This window comes from Macrobrachium rosenbergii, chromosome 52 (genome assembly GCF_040412425.1).
Source record: "Macrobrachium rosenbergii isolate ZJJX-2024 chromosome 52, ASM4041242v1, whole genome shotgun sequence".
NCBI classification, from domain to species: Eukaryota; Metazoa; Arthropoda; class Malacostraca; order Decapoda; family Palaemonidae; genus Macrobrachium; species Macrobrachium rosenbergii.
In genome coordinates this window covers 30,828,671-30,849,077 of record NC_089792.1, presented here as the reverse complement: position 1 = coordinate 30,849,077, position 20,407 = coordinate 30,828,671, and the positions used below count along the sequence as shown (strand labels likewise).

Here is a 20,407-nt window from a genome sequence, read left to right as displayed (position 1 = left end):
TACAACGCAAGAGGGAAGAATGGCCTGAAGAAACGTCAATGCCCAGACAACACCTTAAGCGAGAGAAAAAGAAACCGCTTAAGTGTTACTATTCAAATTAGGGGACAGGTGCTTTATATATAATGACTCAAAGGTATTTAAAAATCGAAAAGTTTTTGAGATGTAGCACTGCAGAATCGAAAAATGTTATAACTAGGGAACTGTACGATAACTGAGTGGCTAAGTAATAGCGGACTTGGAGCAGTCTTTTACTCTAACCAACATAAGTACCAAGACATCTTGGGCATTCAAATTTATAGATAATGCTGGGCCGCATAAAATCCTGTAACTTGTTCTTATAGGAGAAAAAATTTTCCCACCTTTTTTGGATTCATAGGAATCCAGTTTAATTTTTAAAAACCTATTTCTCTTTCAGTGATAATTTTTATTTTTGAGCGTAATTTGTCAAAAAATAAAAAGTATCATTGAAAGAAAAAGGTTTAAAATAAATTTGATTCCTATGAATCCAAGACCAACAAATACAGTACGTTATTTTTACCGCACTGTATAGTACGGAAAAATAATTGAGGGTATGGTACGAAATTACGGTACGATATTTTAGCCAGGTACAAAGTTCGTTAAAACATTCCTTACCGTACCGTACTACAAGCCTTAGTTACAAGCAAACTCCTGCACTGACCCACCTGCACTGCCCACAATAACCCGCCTCACAGATGGGAACTGGGTTCACTGTCACTCCCAACAGAAAAACACAACTGCAAGAAGACTTCTTAACTTACTACAGAAGGCAGCCCTCCAGGCCTTTCTCCCTACACTCCTGCCAGCCTGGCAATGAGGAAGAGGGGAAGAAAGAGAAGAAGAAGAAAAAAAAGTATACCTTAGTTTAACCAGACCACTGAGCTGAATAACAGCTCTCCTAGGGCTGGCCCGAAGGATTAGATTTATTTTACGTGGCTAAGAACCAATTGGTTACCTAGCAACGGGACAGGATGAAGAGGAGGAACACTAATGATGAAGATGATGATTTATGAAAATTTGGCCATGAAGCCAAGCACAAGGGCACTCAGCCATTTTGCACTTGAAGACAGTGAAAAGAGGGAGTTGGAGTGGCTGGATAACAAGTCAGAAGAAAGGAAACAGGAATGGAGGTTAAGTAAAAGTTTAAAAAGTTTGTGCAGCTAGGGGCCAAAGGGACATTGCAAATAACTTTAGTTAGGTGAAAAGCAAAGCAGTACAGAGAAGGAATGAAAAGCCAAAGTGATGGGTTCCACCTAGACCAGTGCAGGCCAGGAACTTTTGGCCGAGGACAAATATTCCAGAGAGGCATAGAGGGAAGACTCTCCTGGAATGTCAAGAGACGACCTTTCAGTAACCCCTTGGTCTCCTGGTAATGTCTCGGGGCCAAGGCAGCAGAAGTATGGGAAGTAGGGACTGAAGTAAGATTGGTGAGGGTAACAGAACCCAAATCATACCAACAACAGCAAAAGCCAAGGAGGGCGTTCAGTGTTGTCCTTAAAATCAATACAATTTACATATTACTTCTGAAATCAATGGATAATTTATACAAGACTAATATTCATATTCTAACATAAGCGGTAAATGTATAGATGACGGCCGTACGAAGATATCGACTATTAACATTATTCCTTGACGGAAGAATGTAGAAAAGGGTTATATATAAAAAATGTTGTACAGGTGGGATAATTTGCAAAATTTATCGAGGTACTGGAAATTTTACGTCTTTTGTTTATATATTTGCTTTCATCTCCCGTATGCCGCGGAACTTTCGCCATGTTTGTTACCAGACTTAGCTACGAGCATAAACGTAAAAACAAACAAAAGACGGCAAATTTCTCATTATGTCGGTAAATTTCTTGAATTACCTCACCTCTGCTGTAATATACATCCATTTCTACTCTGCTTTGTTGCAAAATTATATTTACATTTAACTAAATTTGTTGCATGAATTCTTAATATCTATCAGTGTACTTTGGGCTATATATACGTAATGCTTTTAAAACATGGTTGCGAAAACTGCTTTCTGAAAATTGATTGCATTTAAAGCAAGTACTACTGCTGCGTATTAGGCGGTCCAATAAAGGGTAGACTATTTTTTTTTCTCCATTTCCACTGTGAATGTTATTGATGGAACCAGTTCAGTTTAATTTAACAAAAGTATTACTTTACATTTTAGACCCCTGTTCAAATAATTATTATGCTAACAACACCCCTAATTCATATTAAATTGCGTGGAATGATTTTGCTGTCAAAAAACTTCATCTACAACTTGCTTAAAACTGGAGATAGGGGTTACCCTAACCGTACCAAAATTTTAAGTGTACAGTTTCACTTAGTTCAAACTTTTTTTTTTTACACACACTTTAATCAGTCCTAATAAAGTATTCTTGGAAAATAGCATATCCTAGTGTCCGGTCTCTAAGTTTTCAAATTAAATTCTAAGAAATTATCGATAGGTACCTTTGTAAATAATGAGACCACATCCAAAGTCACAAGTCTAGATGCATTATTAATCTGTACATACTTTACTTGATTTATATAGTCTGCATTGTTCTTAGTATTAGCATAAAAACCTGTACCAACCAATGGGTTAACGATATCAACTAGATTTTGCAAAACTTTACGAAGACGAACCAACGGAGCTAAGAACTGGCTGAGCAAGAATATTTGTTCTGCGATTTTTTTATCATTCCATACAAATACGGTAACAACGGAGAGGCCACATACATACCTTTCAGGTTTTCATTTGATTTTAATAGTTAAATTTTTTTTTTTTACTGAAATTACAGTTCACACTATAACATTTTCTATTTTTCTTTGTATGGATTTTCATCAATCAAAATTATTTTTCCAAATCACTTTTATCATAAAATACATAATAATTCAAGGTTTTATTTTGTTTCACTACTGCCTTGTGACATAAAAAAAATTGTTTTCTGCTATTTAAGTATGTTTGTACACTAAATACCTGACCTGAAAGCTAAGCAGCTGATTATATACTTTACCTGGGCTCACGTAACTGATCAATTTTTGCGTTGAAAATGAGAATACTTTGGATAGAACGCACTTCCCAAATAAATACTGCACAATGCAGAGTAGTACTTAATATTATGTACGAAAATCAGCACACGAAATACACTTCACAATGCCGCCGGCGATCACTTCAACACCGCTGTCAGCGGGCAAAAGATTCAGATGAATGTCCGCAGGTGTGAAGTCAAGTAAGGACTGGGTTGGTTTCCTAGAGAAACTGCTAATGATGGAACAAGCTATTCACGGAGTTCCTCTGTAGTCATTCGTAGGCGATCTCGTGCTGCTTGGTTGGTAATGGCAAATACACAGGAATAAATGAAACTTTTTTGGTAAAAGTATCAAATGCTCAATAAATTAACCATTTGGTCACAAATATGATGCAAATACTGACCTTTACCATCAACTCTGCCTACCAACTGTAATTATTTATTGTTTAATTTAGCTTGCAGATCGTCTTTTTCCTTTATTTCCAAAAACATTGGATGTGGATTCACTCCACACATAAGTGCGTTCACTTGCACAACGGCACGCCCGTACTACCTTTCATTTATAAGTTCAAGAGACGAAAAATTTATTCCTCTTTCCTCTTATAAAAAAAATTACCGAGTACCCATTCTTTAATTTTCTATGCCTTTAATTTTTCCTATATATTTTAACCAAAAAGATTAATATTAGACTAAATGCTGATGCTCTCTTGACAAAGATCAAGATATCGCTTTATGATAAACGCAATGTGTACCCAAATACTTCACTGTCATAACAATAGCCTAGGGATGCTTGTGGGTAATAAAATCACGCTTAGAATTATCGTCACCCAAGCCGCTGCCTGTCTCCCTCACCACTTTCCAACTGGCTCTTGGTCCGAAGTTAGGGACGGTAAGTCTCCACACTCTCGTTTCTTACCATCCTTTTGGGAGGTATGGAGATCCTAGTTGCAACACAAACCCGAACAGAATGTGCTTTGTTTTCACTTCTGGGATTTTTACTCTTCAAGCAAAGCCAGAGTTTTTATTTTATTTTTTATTTATTTATTTATTTATTTTTTTTTGTCAAGAGAGGCATTTAAGAATTACCAGCATTGCAGTAAATGTTTGAAAGTTATTCACACGACTGGCTTGTACATGAGATTACTGCAAAATGAAGGTATCAGAATTGTTTACAACTGTTGATATCAATTTAAAATTGAAAATAGGCTAGAGACAAGACTAGTCAATAACGCAATCATCATTTAACTAGTGAATTAAAGATAAACCCCATCAGAAGAAAGCTTTCATAACAAACGCCTCGCATACCCGCAGCGACCCTCTACACACAAAATATCATTCACCTCTATCTACAACTCACACTATCCCTTCAATACTTCGACCTTGCTGTCCACTGAACATTTCTAGTTTTCTTCGCCACCTACTGTACCCTTCATCACAAACAATTTACACTTTTCACCAAGCTATCGTTCCCCTTTCTCTCCACATAATAAGCAATCCATCCAAAAACCATTTGATTCATCTTCTTGCTTACAAAGACCTGTACCATTTTCTAATTTTTTTGCCACATTTCTTACGCGTTCAATCCTCCTTAGTTTACAAGCGCAATGCAAACAATGTATGTCAGTATCAATCTTTTTCTCCAACTTGCATTAAACATTGCCAATTCATGTACTCTTACCAGGCATGAGTTATAAAATGTAAAAGGTAAATGCTTCCAATGCGGCCAACCACGGTCCAGACTGTGGTTCCAACTTACTTTTTTAAGTAAGAAAGCATTTTAACGCCTGCCGAATATATATGATGATTTTTTCTCTATCAAGATATATGTACTCTATACATGAAATAAATTTAAAGCAAAACATATGTAGGTGTACCAGTAAGCATTATAATGACCCAGGAAAAATGTAACATGGTTTAAATATACCGATGCCATTACAAATAGTTTTACTACTGGAAAAGGACTGAGTAAATGCATTCTTCAGTAGATTAAATCAATCAGCTGCCATGAATAAATGTTAATTTAGAGATGGAATACATATTACCAAGATTTTAGTTTTAAGACATTTTTAAACATTTAAAAATGTAACATGGTTTAAATAAACTCATGGATTATAAATAGTTTCCATTACTGGAGAATCTAAGCAGAAGTTAGTATTGTATTGTATGAGATAATGCACTAAGAAAAACAAAATCTATTTCAAAATCGACCAATAAACACAAAAAGTTTTTACTACTATATACTAAAAATTTCAATATTTCTATTCCCTAAAACTCCAGTGTTAATACAGCACTGAAAAACATTAAAATGAAAGAAGAAATTATACAGAGCTCTCCGGACAGTACTGAAGAATGTGCGTAATAGAATTCATTTAAATCACGTGGTAAGTTCTATATACGTCAAATTGAAAAATTTATAAATGTTTCATACAATATCCGACTTACTTTCCCCTCCTGTATCGTACATTTTTGACACCCTACATGTTAAAATAACATTCCTTATCACAAAAAATTTCATAATACTTATTCTAATTTTAAGTTTTACTATGCAATGTTTCTGTATTGCTCACAGAATACTTACTTTACCAAGCCTGTAAAAATTCTCACAAATATCATTCACTTGGTAATATGCAATGAAGATAATCAACTCTATTTGTAAAGCTATTTTTCATTCTTAAACTGGAAACCATGGAAACCTGAACGTTCCGATAACGTGGGCTCACAATGAATTCTTTACCATAGTTTGGCATGAAGCAATTTTAGTTTTCTCTTATGCTCCCTCGCGTGTTATTGAGTACGAATCTGTAGGTAGGACTAAAGGCAAAGAAGCTTTGCATCTTGACTCTTTTACCGATAACGTAAAGTTAACGACAAGCATTCTACTCTTCCTAAATTAACAATTTTAGCCTTAAAAATAACAGTTTCTCTTTACCGATAACGCAAAACGATTTCAAAAGATAACGGCAAGAAAACATTACCTCTTCTTAACAAAATAACAATTGTTGATGTACACGATTAAATAAACAACACGTAATTTGCATTTCATTTTGTAATTACCACCAATAAATACCTTTGTAAAAGCATAATTTGGAAAATAAAGGATGATGCCTTGGCTAAGTCAACAACATCCTCCTCCTCAGCAGAGGGTACTGCAAAACCTGCATACACAAATTCGTACTTTCGTTACTTTTCACACCATAATCAGAGCATAACAATTGCACTTTTCGTTTAATAAAATTTTGTTTTCATGATTTTCGTCTCAAAAAGCAAGTATTTGGGAGACCGAAAGCGAAAAACTCGAAAAAATGCATCGTTTGGGTCAACAGACCATTTCATTTTGTAATTACCAAGAAATACCTTTTGTAAAAACAAGCTGCTCATGTTAATAACAGAAAGAATGCAATAGCCATGCATTGTTAGCATTTCGACCACAGAATGAATTTTAAGGACAGTCAAATATTGTATGGAAGGAACAATGTAAGGCGTCACAAGGTTGGGAAGTGGTTCTAATTAATTCAATGTCAGCTGTGGCTGGAAACAAATCTTTTAAAGCTATAGACAAGATAAACGTCTGCTATGTTCACAGTGAAACTGAGCTCTCCAGATTTGCCAGGGAACCTGATAAGCCACACTTATTACTTGGATTGATTGACAGCCGAATTCCTGACCTCTTGACCACACCCTGGCATAACGGCCAGCCCTCAGCAGCAGATGGGCTGAATAACCACAACAAACCGAAATACATAGTCAGGAAGTCAAGTAGGAACCTAATATAGATCATTTATCCTTGTAGAAATTTTGATCTTTCAATTCCCCTGATGATAAGGACACTAGTCCTAGAGAAGATTAAATTTCAAAAGCATTTTTAACAATATACCGAGATTTCAAGATTTACACAGAAGAAATCGGTCTTATTTTATCCTCATCTTTAAAGAACGTAGTTGCTCTTCATATTCTTCTCATATATTCTTTGAATGGGTCACCTTTTGGCAGACGGCATTATGGACTGATGTTTGTTGCTTAGGTAAGATGGCTGTTGTCACGCTCTTTCGCACATTTTCCTTAATAAATCTGTAATAATGTTTTTCTTGACACTTTACCATCGACCTATCACTCATGATTTAGATGCGTTGCTCCCGTTACACTAATTACAAGGTCCGCCATATGAGTGATCAGCTTCTGATTGGTAAACTGTTGCCATATATTTCATGATAATTTTAATTGCTCAAATGCTTACTACTACAGGAACTTTTTTCTCTTCCTTTGCCTTAGTTACAACGGAGAACAGTAAGCAGTTGTTCCACTGCACGCAACCTATTAGTACGTACTCAGTAATACCTTGCACTTACTGATTTAATAAAAGCTGCTTTGAAATATCCTAACAACGACTGCATGTGCAGAAAAAATACCATAACTGTTACCAAAACGAACCTCGTTAATTACAAAGAACATGTAAAAATTTTACGTGGGAACCAATGTTCTGTTATAACCTCATACTGATCCCAGTGAAAGATAAGAAGCGAGCCAATGATCTGGTACAAACTAAAAATAATCAACTAAACTCGTTGTATCTCTTTTGCTTACCCTTAGGGTGACTTCGAGCCTCCGAACCAACCTAAAATATATTACCAGTCAATTTTTGTTTAAAAATGTCAGTCATTCATCAACATTATCAGCAGCTTTAAATTAAAGGTTATTTTAGTGATAAAGTTAGCTAGGCAAACCCACTTACTAACCCACTTACTCCCCCACTGGGGACCATGGTCGTTATTGGGTTAAATTCAAGGACTTGTAAATATAAATACGATTTGTAACCAGAGGCAGGAGAATGCTTAATGACTGTGCTTGAGAAAATCCCTTTACAGACTACGCAGTCACTCAAGTGAATGAATGTTGGCACTGGGGCTGTAAAGTTCCTAAAAAATTACCCTGATAAGAGGTTGTTCCATTTGATTATTAAATCTCTCTCCGAGAAACGCAAAAAGTAGTCTCCAATTGCTTTGTTCTGGATCGTTACTTTATCAGTTACCAAAAGTCACAAATTCTACATTGTAAGTAACTAGTTTACTCAATAAAGAACTTCAAAATCTCAAAAGACTCGCCGTGGCAACCAAGAATAATTTGAAAGCAGTTCTGTGAAATTCACCATATTTACTAGTTTTTCTAGTCAATTTAAATGTATCGAAATTGTAAGCAGTTATGCGTTGGAAGAGGTTCTGCCGCTTTTTGTGCTTAAACTTCTGTTCTCTGTTTTTAATCTGGAAATTTTTATATTCTCAAAATAAGTACTGTAATTAAACAATTATTAATCAAGCCACCAGCTATAATGATAATTTTAATTTCTACACATGAACTAAGTTGTCTGAATTTGTTGCAGTCCGTCGAAATCCATTAAGCTCAGGTTGACCTGTACAACAAACTACGTCTTGATAAACATCAGCTGATAGGTAGGGCGCTGAAAACAGTCTCCATTTTCGTTTATTTCACAAACATTTGTGGCTGTGAAAAAGGTTCAAGTGATTGGCTGTTGCTTCGATGTTTGTCTTTTGTTCCTGACTTATGAGCCAGCCGTCACCAGAAAAGAAAAACACACCACCATGTTATTTCACGCCTTTACAAAAACAGCCTGCTATTTTCATATATATACACATGCATATATATATATATATATATATATATATATATATATATATATATATATATATATATATATATATATATATATGTTTATATATATATATATATATATATATATATATATATATATATATATATATATTATATATATATATGAATGTCTTTTACTGTCATACCACAGTATAATATGAAGATAAAAAGGCCCATAAAACACTATTTGAACATTGCAACCAAATATTTCGAGCACTTCCTTCTGTGCCAACAAGCCACACAAGTAATATAAGAAGTTGGAACCTAAGTACCACTGTACCTAAGGCTTTACCTGGGCAGGCCAACTGCCTTGCACACCAGCGTGTTTTCCCCGACTACCCGATTCAGCAGTTAGCCTTCCCAGGTAAAGCCTTAGGTACAGTGGTACTTAAGTTCCAACTTCTTTTATTACTTGTGTGGCTTGGTTGGCAGCAGGTTTGTCTTTCCATTGAAAGACATGGGTTCGATCCTGAAGTGAGTCAGAAATTAATTTCTGCTTCACACGTGATTGTGTGTTGATTATTTCTATCATATTCACTCAGAAAGGATAATTTGAATGAAATGCTGTCAATTGGGTAACTGCTGAATCGGGAAGTTGGGGAAAACACACTGGTATGCAAGGCAGTTAGCCTGCCCAGGTAAAGCCTTAGGTACAGTTGTACTTTGGTTCCAACTTCTTTTATGATTTGTGTGGCTTGGTTGGCAGTGGTCTTGTCTTTCAATTGAAGGACCTGGGGTTTGAATCAGAAATTTTTTTCTGTTCACACGTGACTGAGTGTTGATTATTTCTATATATATATATATATATATATATATATATATATATATATATATATATATAATATTTATATATATATACATATATATATATATATATATATATATATATAATATATATTTTTCTATTCCTGTATGTCAGAAACTGCGTGATTGTGTGTTGATTATTTTTAGTATGTATTGATTATTTATATATATATATATATATATATATATATATATATATATATATATATATATATATATGCATATGCATATGTATATATATCGTATATATATATAATATATATATATATATATATATATATATATATAAACAAACAAACACACAGGGTCGTACTGCTGCTTCTTTTTGCATGCACTGAGTTTACAGTATAAATATTCACAGCAACAAAGAATCAATCCTTCACATCTCATACTCTGACAAACCTAAACTTGTATTATTTCGGCTTGTTCTAATGAGGCTTGCATGCAAAAACAACGAGGCACTTTGGCACTTTGTAAACAGCAAATATAACTTGAAACGGTCTTCAGCAGTTCAGAGAGAGAGAGAGAGAGAGAGAGAGAGAGAAAAAAAAAGTTTATCTTAAACAGACCACTGAGGACAGCTCTGACTGCTGAAGGATTAGATTTATTTTTACGTGGCGAATACACCACATATGAACATTAAGCGAGGTCTTCAGAAACAGTTCCTCTTGTTCTTCACTGGCCGGTCCGGAGGAGTAGTAGTTGAGAGAGAGCTCACCCAGCGAGAGAGAGAGAGAGAGAGAGAGAGAGAGAGAGAGAGGCTTCTACCTCTTTATATATGTGGGGTGTGACAGAAAGCGAGAATTTCAGAACACAACAGCAATGACGTGTTCAGAATAAAAAAATACCTAAAATTCCACCAAGCAACAAAATTTAAACACGTCTCTACTGGTTTGACATAGTTTCCACTATCCTTTTATTTTTAACTGGATGAAAAGCACTGCGTTATATGAAGAATTTGTCATTTCTCTGATTTCTTACTCTTATAATGCAATTAGTCCGAGTCTCCTGGATTTTGTATAAAAAAAAAGTTTAAACAAATATTGTATTATGTGGTTCACATGACTAGCCAGATCAATCATCATTTTCTCAAAGTTCCCTAAAATTATGGCGATTGTCATATTCAGCCTTTTAAAAATTCCTTATTATGATCCATTAAGAGATTATTATCTATATCAATAGTCGCATTAAGACACGAGGAGTAAATATAAATTTTACTCGTATTCATAAAACGATTTGACAACAGTCATGCAAAATTCAATATTGCTTTCACAAATCTATCCTTTAAATCTTATCATACTTCTACATGGAGAGAGTTGCTAACTAATAACCAAAAGTAACCTCTGTACTACAGGAAAAGATGAGTCCCAGAATACAAGTACAAAATTACAAGTCCTCTAAGCCAATGGCAACCGCTCAAGTGAGTGAGTGTGCTTTAATAAGAGGTATAGTCTATACGAAGAATTAGGTTGCTTCTTTTAAGTCTAACCTCAATATTATCACTTAGTTGAAACACACACACACATTATATGTGTGTGTGTATGTATATATATATATATATATATATATATATATATATATATATATATATATATATATATATATATATATAATATATATATATGTATATATGTATGTATGTATATGTATGTATGTATGTATGTATGTATAAATGTGTGTGTGTGTTTCACCTCTATTCCATGATCACAGACTACTTCCCATCAAGGCCTAAAGGTAAGTCAACAGTCTACTCTAAGTGATTGACAGAATACCTTCTTCCACACTGCAGAGCTGTGTGAATACTGTTCGGCTTACCCACAAAATGCCTACTTCAATCCAGTACTACAGAACCTAATCACTAATTTTTGTAGGGTGTAATGAAACTAGTTTCAGTTTGAAGACTGATGGTTAGATTGAAACATTCACAATTTAGATCCTACTAAACACAGAAACTCTGCTCTCTTTTTTTTTTTTTTTTTTGCTGTTCTTATCCTTACCTACATTACTTGTCTTGTCTCTATTTTTCCGTGAATGCTAGGATGATTATTTTGTGTGGGAGGCGGGAGGTTGTGGGGGGAGGGAGGAGAAACTGTCTCTTGGCTAAATCGGAATTTCTGGGACAAATTGCTTCGGTGAAGAACACCTGCTTTCAGTGGGTCATATAAAATGTCATTTTTGATAAAGAAACTGTGGTTTCTCGATTGTCAAATTTCCACGAATACGCTCTTCAAAGAAGTATCACGAGACTTGTTTGAATAAGAATGTCTGAGATTAAAAACTACAGGGTTGAGCAAGGTGTCTTTTTTTTTTTTTTTTTTTTCTTCTCGTTTTATTTTGGACAGCTTTAATTGTTGAAATTTTTTCTGAACTTTCTCTGTCACTTTTCTCGTTTTATGGACAGAAATTGTTGAAATTTTTTTGTTTTCCCCTGTCCAGAATCGAATGCCTTTTCTGTGCATTTCTGGGTGAATACTGCAAGAAACTTTCTTTTTCGTATTATTGACTTTCCAACTCCTGTCCGTCAGGGGTCAGAGAAACGAGTTCCAGTTGAAATTGATTTTAGTGTGAGTAGGTTCCAGTTGCAGTTGTTCTCCTTTACAGAGATGCTCCCTAAACACTGTTTTGGAGTTTTTGGACGGCCTCCGGTGATTCTTCTCTGCGTTTATCATTTGTAATTAATATGCATAACTGTTTGTTTTTTTTATATTTTTATACTGTGTGAGCGGAACCTTCTAGTCTTCGGATCAAGACACATGCTCCAGAGGTAATGGACAAGCTACCACTTAAGTTTCGAGTTAGGAAATTATAAACCTATCAGTCAGTTACTTTGAATTTTGAAACTTTACTGCTGTGTTCCTGCACAAGCACATATTGAACTGAATTTTGACTGCAAGTGTTAAAACAAATGTTTCTGAACTTGATACAAGATACTTAGTCACTGGAATTTGGATTTTGATTCATTGAAAGCGTTGCAACAAATGCATTTTTTAAATGGTATGTGCGACTTGGTCTCGGAAATTTTAATTCTCTTGTTAATTGTTGAAACTAATTTTTTTAACTTCATACATGATTACTTAGTCGTTGGAGTTTGAGCTTCGAGTTTTGAAAAAATTTTCTTTGGGACTGATACGAAAGACTTACTAAAACTGGAATTCAATTCCGAGGGATGAATGTCTTTTGAACTGATATGTGCAACTTGTCAGACAAAACTGGAATTTTGATTGCGCTGAAATAAAAGTTTTCAGAAGATGGTCTCTGAAACTGCAAATCTGATTTCAAGCGTTACAAAAAAAAAAAAACGTATTCTGTACTTGATAAGACGGACTTGGTCACTGAAATTTGATTTTTGACTGCAAGAGTTGAAACAAACTTATTCTGAAGTTGATACCAGATACTTGGTCCCCGAAATTAGAATTCTGATTGCAGGCATTCACAAAATGTTCTTTGGTACTTGATACGGAGACTTGACAGCCGAAACTGAAATTCCGATTACAAATGTTGAAACAAGTTTTTTAACTTGAAATTGACAGGTGTAACTCGGCCTCTGCGATTTCATTTTTGATTGCATTCGTTGACACAAATGTTAAACCTTTGCTGCTGACACCGATTTTTTATTGCACGTGTTGAAACATTTTTTAAATTTAATGTGCGTGACTTGGACCTTAAAATTTAACAGTTCAAAATACCTTTGTTTCAACAATTACAATTAGAATTCAAATTTCGGCGACCAAGTCCCATGGACCGTGTTAGAAAAACACGTTTTTCAACACTTGCGATAAAAATTCAAATATCATAGTCCAAGTAACACATTAACACATATCAAGTTCAAAAAACATTTGTTTCAACACTTCCAATTAAAACTTTTTATTACTAGTGTTGAAAAAATGGTTTTAATACCTTGGTCGCAAAAAGTTGAATTTTGATAGGAAGTGTTGAAACAAATGTTTTTTGAACTTGATATGTGTTACTTGGACTATGATATTTGAATTTTATTGAAGTGTTGAAAAATGTGTTTTTCTAACATGGTCCATGGGACTTGGTCGCCGAAATTTGAATTCTGATTGCAGGTGTTGAAACAAATGTATTTTGAACTGGATACGAGAGACATGGTCGTGAAATTTGAATTTTTTTTTTTGCAAATGCTGAAACAAATTTTCTTTTCAACTTGATACACGTAAATTTGAATTTTTGTTTGGAAGTGTCAAAAAAATGTGGTTTGAACTGGATACAAGAGACATGGTCGGTAAATTTGAATTTTCTTTGCAAATGTTGAAACAAATGTTCTTTTGAACTTAATACGAGTAATTTTGAATTTTATTTGCAAGTGATGAAACAATTTTTTTTTTTTTACCCTTGGTCGTCGAAACTAAAGGTTATTTTTGTGGAAAATTTATACTTTAATTACAGGTTGAATATTGCTTCTTGAGCACTGAGACTCACTGGGTCCTTGGTGAAAGATAGTCATCATTTTTGTGTATAAAACGATATTTTTATTAGTGTTATTTTTCCAAGTGAAGTGTTTTAATTGCATCCATTCACAAAGGTGACCCATAAGCTTAGTGAATTTTTTAATGCTTATTAGGATGATACGATACCATTTACATGTGTCATGTGGGCAGTTAGGTCAACGTTCTATCGGGCTAAACACTTGACTTTCACAGGCTCATAACCATTGTGCGTAAAGATATCCAGTACCAGATTATGCAAGAAACGGGTTAGTGGAACCCCCTTTTTTTTAAACCTGTATCTTTTGAAATACTTATTCCTCGTTGACTAAGTGTCAGCCATTTAACAAGATGACAGACCCTAGGCTAAATATAAAAGTTATTTGGTTTGATACCATGCTCATTTTTGTTATATATATATATATATATATATATATATATATATATATATATATATATATATATATATATATATATATATATATATATATATATATATATATATGCATGTTTGTTGGTTCAGTGTTGTAGAATCTTTTTCTTTATATGGTCTTTAATGAAAGACTTAAAACGCGAATTACATAATGGGAGAGCGTAGTAGAATTTGCAAAGCAAATAGACTAAAACTGCACGTGAAATTACCATTTTCCTTGTGCGATCGTTGTTGCTTACGCTTGATACTGTTGTAATTTCCCGCGAGATACTAAATAAGAAATTTGTTATGCAAAATCATCACTGCTGTGATAGTTCCCCTTTGCTTCCCGGAATTAAAAATCTTGAAGTTTCCTGCCTTATTTTAAATTTTTCTTTGGCATCCCGCGATCACTGACTTACAGGTTAATTTTCAATATATTTCCCTTTGGTCTATTAAAAGTGTTTTCCTTAGTATAATGTAGATCGATTCCCTAAAAGTCTTCTGCGGACTTATTACTAAAAACTCTACAAGAGACAGGAAAACTGCTTAAAACTCTTGAAGAGACAGGGTAATTGCTTAATCTACCCTGTTCTATTAATTCACCTCTAGATCTACGCAGGAACTGCCTAGTCTAATCATTTTTTTCTACCTCCTCCTTGGTGACATAATATATTCCTAAAATAACAGTTGTAGGACTTTGGGCATTCGGTATAAGACCGCATTTAATGGTATATAAACTCTACTTGGCACCCTCTCCAGCAACAACTCGTCAAGGTCGCGAATTTCTCAAGCAACTTTGTATTTGTTTGCTGCGACAGAACTGTTATATTTTCTGTAATTTTTTTTTTTACTGAATTTGGTTAATTCTTTTAAGCCTACGTCTGTACTTAATGAACATACGATCTGGCGCTTTACTTCGACCAGCTGTGTATGTCTGTATGTGTATATATAAACACAAACACACACACATATGTACATATATACATATATATATATATATATATATATATATATATATATATATATATATATATATAATATATATATATATATATCAAAATGACATGTGATGTATGAAGCACTGGGTATATATCCAAACCATTTTCATCTTTACATCTAAAAATTTTGGAGAGGATTGATAAAAGAGGTAGAAATTTTCAATATATAAGTTATGACTGACAGCTCAAACTAACATACAGTCGGTTGAAAACCAAATATTCCTACCCGAAAATGGGGAAAAAACAGGGAGGACTCAGTATTCTGTTTACAAAGTTCCTCTGTTTTTTCTATAGCACTCTGCTGGGGCAGTCGATTCTCCGACCGGCCAATGAAGGTTTACTTGTTGATGAAATTAATTCTCGTTTCTGGTCCGGAGCTAGTTGTAGGTCCCACTCAGGTAACCAGGTGGTTCTTAGCCCACGTAAATCTAAATCTAATGCTTCAGGCCAGCCCTAGGAGAGCTGTTAATCAGCTCAGTGGTGTTAAACTAAGTATACCTAACTTTTTCTCCATGTCAGCCACCTTCCTTCAAATCTATACATTTTGCCTCCTTCTATACATGCTCTGATTGATACTCATTTTTTCTATACACGCCTTCTTCTACAGAACTACACTCTGTAATGTTTCTTTTAAGTCTACCATTGGAATAAACTATCTTTTTCGCCTGTACCCAACTGGTAGTACAATCGTTTTCACTAACATGAACGAAAATTGCAATGTTCATTTGTACGTCTCCCACATTTTGTAAGTTGCTCTATTTTCTGTTCATCTCCTAAGTTTCTTTATTTTTTATTCCAACTCGAAAACCGTGAATTCTTTCACAAAGTCATTCAGGTCCTCTTCAGTTTCTGGTACAGCAAATTATCCACCTCACATCCTTTATTTATGCCCTCACAAATTTGTTCTGCCCAACGCATTTGTAATCATATTACATATTAAGTTGATTTCTGTTACTAAGAAATTATGATTTTTTGTAATTAGTTGAGTTAACCGCTCTATGTACTTGCACTGCTTTTACTTGAAAATTTCACTGACATGTAAAATGTTTTTTCTCCCGGGAAGCATCAGGGTCTTACCATCCAGTAACTGGGAATAATATAACAGATTACAATCTTGAAATGATATTCACACTGCATATACAAAAATCGCTGATAATTTTTGGCTGGAAGACGTATGGAAAAACCTTTGCATTTTATGTCCCAAGTTTTTTTGTTTGTTCTATACTGTTTTGTACTGTCGTACATATGCCCAGCCATTCCCCTAGGTTACTTTCCATACTCTTTATATTGCTTTTTCGTCTCTTTTCCTATTTAGAAATAGATGCCGCTCCACATTCATGAGCATAATGTGTAAATAGAACTTTTTATTTACCATCAATTACTGGTTTCGCTCAGTAAATGGGTCTATAAACCTTTACAGTTTTAAAACACTTTTGCAATTCCCATTCCCTTTTCCTTCCTCAACTTTTTTTCCTTGCCTGATTTAGAGTCGATTTGAATTCCTATGGATATTCCCGAGTTCACACCCCTGACCTATTTTGAGCTGTGCGTTTCTCCCTTTTCTATTTGAATGGAATAAATTAAACATGGATCCCAAATCTTTTACTTTTCTGTTTGCCTTGTTATACTTCAGATTTTTTTTATTGTACATTATCAATGCAGTTACAAAACTGTCATTAATAACTGTGTGATTTGTCATTTATAAGTTGTGTTCTGGTTTCATGGCTGTGTTTGTTTACCTTCCACTCTTGCGTCTTTCATATTTGTTTCTCTTCTATTCTCCACATTCAGATCTTCAAAATATTCACTCTACAGACCTCAGGCAGCATCTCTTCGTTTACATAATTTCCTCTGGAATATATTCTTTCAATAAACAGATCTCTTTGTCCTCACGCATTTCACTACCTGCTCACTTTTTCTCTCTAACTTTCTACTTGGCTATACACACAAACGCACATGCAAGCAAACGCACACACACACTCATGTATGTATATATATATATATATATATATATATATATATATATATATATATATATATATATATATATATATATATATCTGAGTAGTGTAATAATCAGTTTACGTTTGCTAGGTCTGTGAATACCTTCCGGTATATCAACCACTTTCCCACCTAGCTGTAATTGTGGACCAGCGTCTCCAGGGAAAAAATGGGTGCTAAAAATCTTATCTCAAACGACCTGCTGATATATATATATATATATATATATATATATATATATATATATATATATATATATATATATATATATATATATATATATATATATATATATATATAGTAACAGAACCATGGTCTCCTCTGCATTTCTACCCTGTGAGCTTACGGCATCTCTTGTACTTTACCAAGGATGACTAGAAAAGCTGTAGAAATATGACTTTTCAATGTAACGAAAGAAATTAAAAATTCATTCAAGTAAAAGAAAAATTTATTTACAAAATTTTCTTGGCTAGCAGTTCAGCACAACATACAATTCTGTCTGTGAATATGTGGCCACAAGTTGGAATAACAGGCACTTGTGCAGCGGTTGAGATAATTTAGCGAGAGCGAGTTTCGACGTAAGCTGTGTTTTCTTTAAAGCTAATCCTTTGATCCCAAACAGCTGCTCATTAAACTCGAACTGCCCTTGCATTATGACCGTGAAAAAGGGGAGTTAGGTATCTTAGGAAAATTCATTCTCACTGCTTATTCTTTAGTTCTCGAAATAACTTTTGTATTCTCAACCTATATGTGCAATAATTTCTCCACCTTTAAAACACATCCCAGATTTCAACGAGAAATTTCGAAAGAAAACCTTTCAAAGGAACGCTTCCCCAAGTAATGCCAGTCTTTTAGCTATTCATGAATATGCAAAACCCCAAAAGGGACTGCATTGCTCGGATATGAATTCTCACTGGAATTCTAAAGCAATTCTGAGAGTATTCAAATCTCCTCCTTCATGCACACACGCACACACACACACACACACATAGGCTCAAATTACATCTCTAATAAAACAAAGATTTTTATGTTTTTCTTAGCAATTGGTTTTACTTTCTCATCTGTTACATATTTTCTGAAGAAATAATCTATGACAAAAATGTTAATTCAATGAAAATAAAGGGTAAGAATAATTGGACTGATACTGAGCTCAATTATTCTCAGGGAACGAATACCATACGTTGAACCCTCTCATAGGCATGAATAAAATTATCAAAGGCAGTTTCCTTCTAATGTTCAGGATAAAAGGAAATAATTTTCTTTTTAATCTAATGAATTTTCCTTAATTGTTTCTTTTTTCTTTTTTAATTACCGTCATCAGTTTTGTACATTGTGCACTTTCTACGATTCAGAGAAAATAAGTCAGCACTTGATTTTTCTAGTGAGCACATTGACAACTGAGAAAACAATTCTATAAGGCTGAATATCATAGAGTGCAATAGGTTTTTCATTTCAAATTGTATGGAAACATTAAATTTGTACATTTTCTACATACCATTAACGTCAAATATACATTAACAGTTTTAGCTGTCTTTTTTTCTCACTATATTGTCATTTGTGCATAAAAAGTGCAACAATGATATCAAATGATATAAGCATCAACTTAAAATGATGTACGATTCTTTACACGGATGGATGGTTAGATGCTGTTCTGGGTATTGTGACGAAAAATGGCCATTCAGAGCCATAATGAAAAAGGAGACTTTCGACTTCATAAATGCGAGGAGATCATCAGCATCACTCTCATCCCCAACTGCATCAGCCAAAGATTTACCCCAAAGGTTCCTCCCACCGATTAAGAAATCTGAAGTAGTCAATCAAAATATGCTCCATTGTCAATTATCTATGGCCATAGACTCACTCAAGTGTGTCGCCATTTTTTTATATTATAAGACTGTGCTGGTTGCTTTAATCATTGCTGGAACTTCTAAAACCTGAAGCATGATAGATAGTCGATCCTGAACCCTTTTGCCTTTGTATCCTTATTCAAATTTACAAGAGACTGCTTTAAAAGTCAATGACTCTCCTATGATTTTAGGTGTAAACACTTTTGATAAAAAATGTACTTCTGAGACGCATATACATAATAATGCTTCCTCTGTTTCTCAAAAAAACTGGTACCTTGCGGAAATATTTTCGAATGGTCCGTGATGAAACGATTACCTCTAAGTGTTTTAACTTTTCTTCTTTCTGTTTTTGGAGCTGTTCTCCGGTGTGGTCTTCGGGTGGCGACTCTCTTCTCAAATTCTCGTATAGAATCAGGTTTATTTTGACAAATTCTAATGTTGACTTGTGGCACAGACGTACAGAGAGTTCATTATGTCTATTGCATAAAATTTACTACGACGACAAACATCCTCTGCACTCTTCTTCAGCTGACCTAGCTGTTTTTGGGTAACACCAGGCTGCTGCTTCAAACAACATATCCTTTTCTAGGTCATTACTACTTAGTTTACTAGGAGCTTTATTTTAGCTACAACTAAAGTAAGGAACAGTTTGTAAAGTGCAGCTGTGTAATCTCCTGATCTCCAAATGTTTACGCAAGGAGCAAATTCATTTCTGGTTCCCGCTAATGTTTCCGGAATTAGGGTGTATTGTTCTTATTTTCTATCTCTTCACATTTATTTATTTATTTATCACCTTTGTCTATAACTTGTCTTTATCTGCAGAATCATTTCCCTCTGGAGCCCTCTTGGGTTTGTAGTCTGCTGATCTGTCCATACTGGTTGATGTTTGTCTAATAATCATTCCACAAAATACATCCACCAGTACTATCTCCTTTTATAACATTTACTCCTTTACAGAATGCACCAGTTCCTGTTTCATACAATGATCAATCAGGCAACAGATCCAAAGAGTGTACAAGTGTTAATATTGCTGAGAAAGGTTCCAATAGCCTTACTGCTCACGGTTGCCTCAGCAGAACTGAATTTTTGCTATTGTCCCTCTCCTGAACCAAAGACCCACGTACCAAGACTTTTGAAAGGTACGCCTAGAAAGGCCAGTAGCTTCCACGGGATACCCAGTCCCCTTTAGGTGAAC

General features: G+C 34.4%; 1 protein-coding gene across 3 annotated transcripts in view; it reads right to left on the bottom strand.

Moving 5' to 3' along the window:
* Nucleotides 1-20,407, bottom strand: part of LOC136833787 (uncharacterized) — an 821,801-nt gene that overhangs the window by 578,980 nt on the left and 222,414 nt on the right. The window contains exon 1 of one of the 3 annotated variants that reach the window (XM_067096043.1): nucleotides 3,024-3,226. The exons of the other annotated variants lie outside the window; for them this stretch is intronic. The gene's annotated coding sequence lies outside the window, so the exon portion shown is untranslated. Of the gene's footprint in view, nucleotides 1-3,023; nucleotides 3,227-20,407 lie in introns of those variants that run through there. 3 annotated transcript variants of the gene reach the window in all.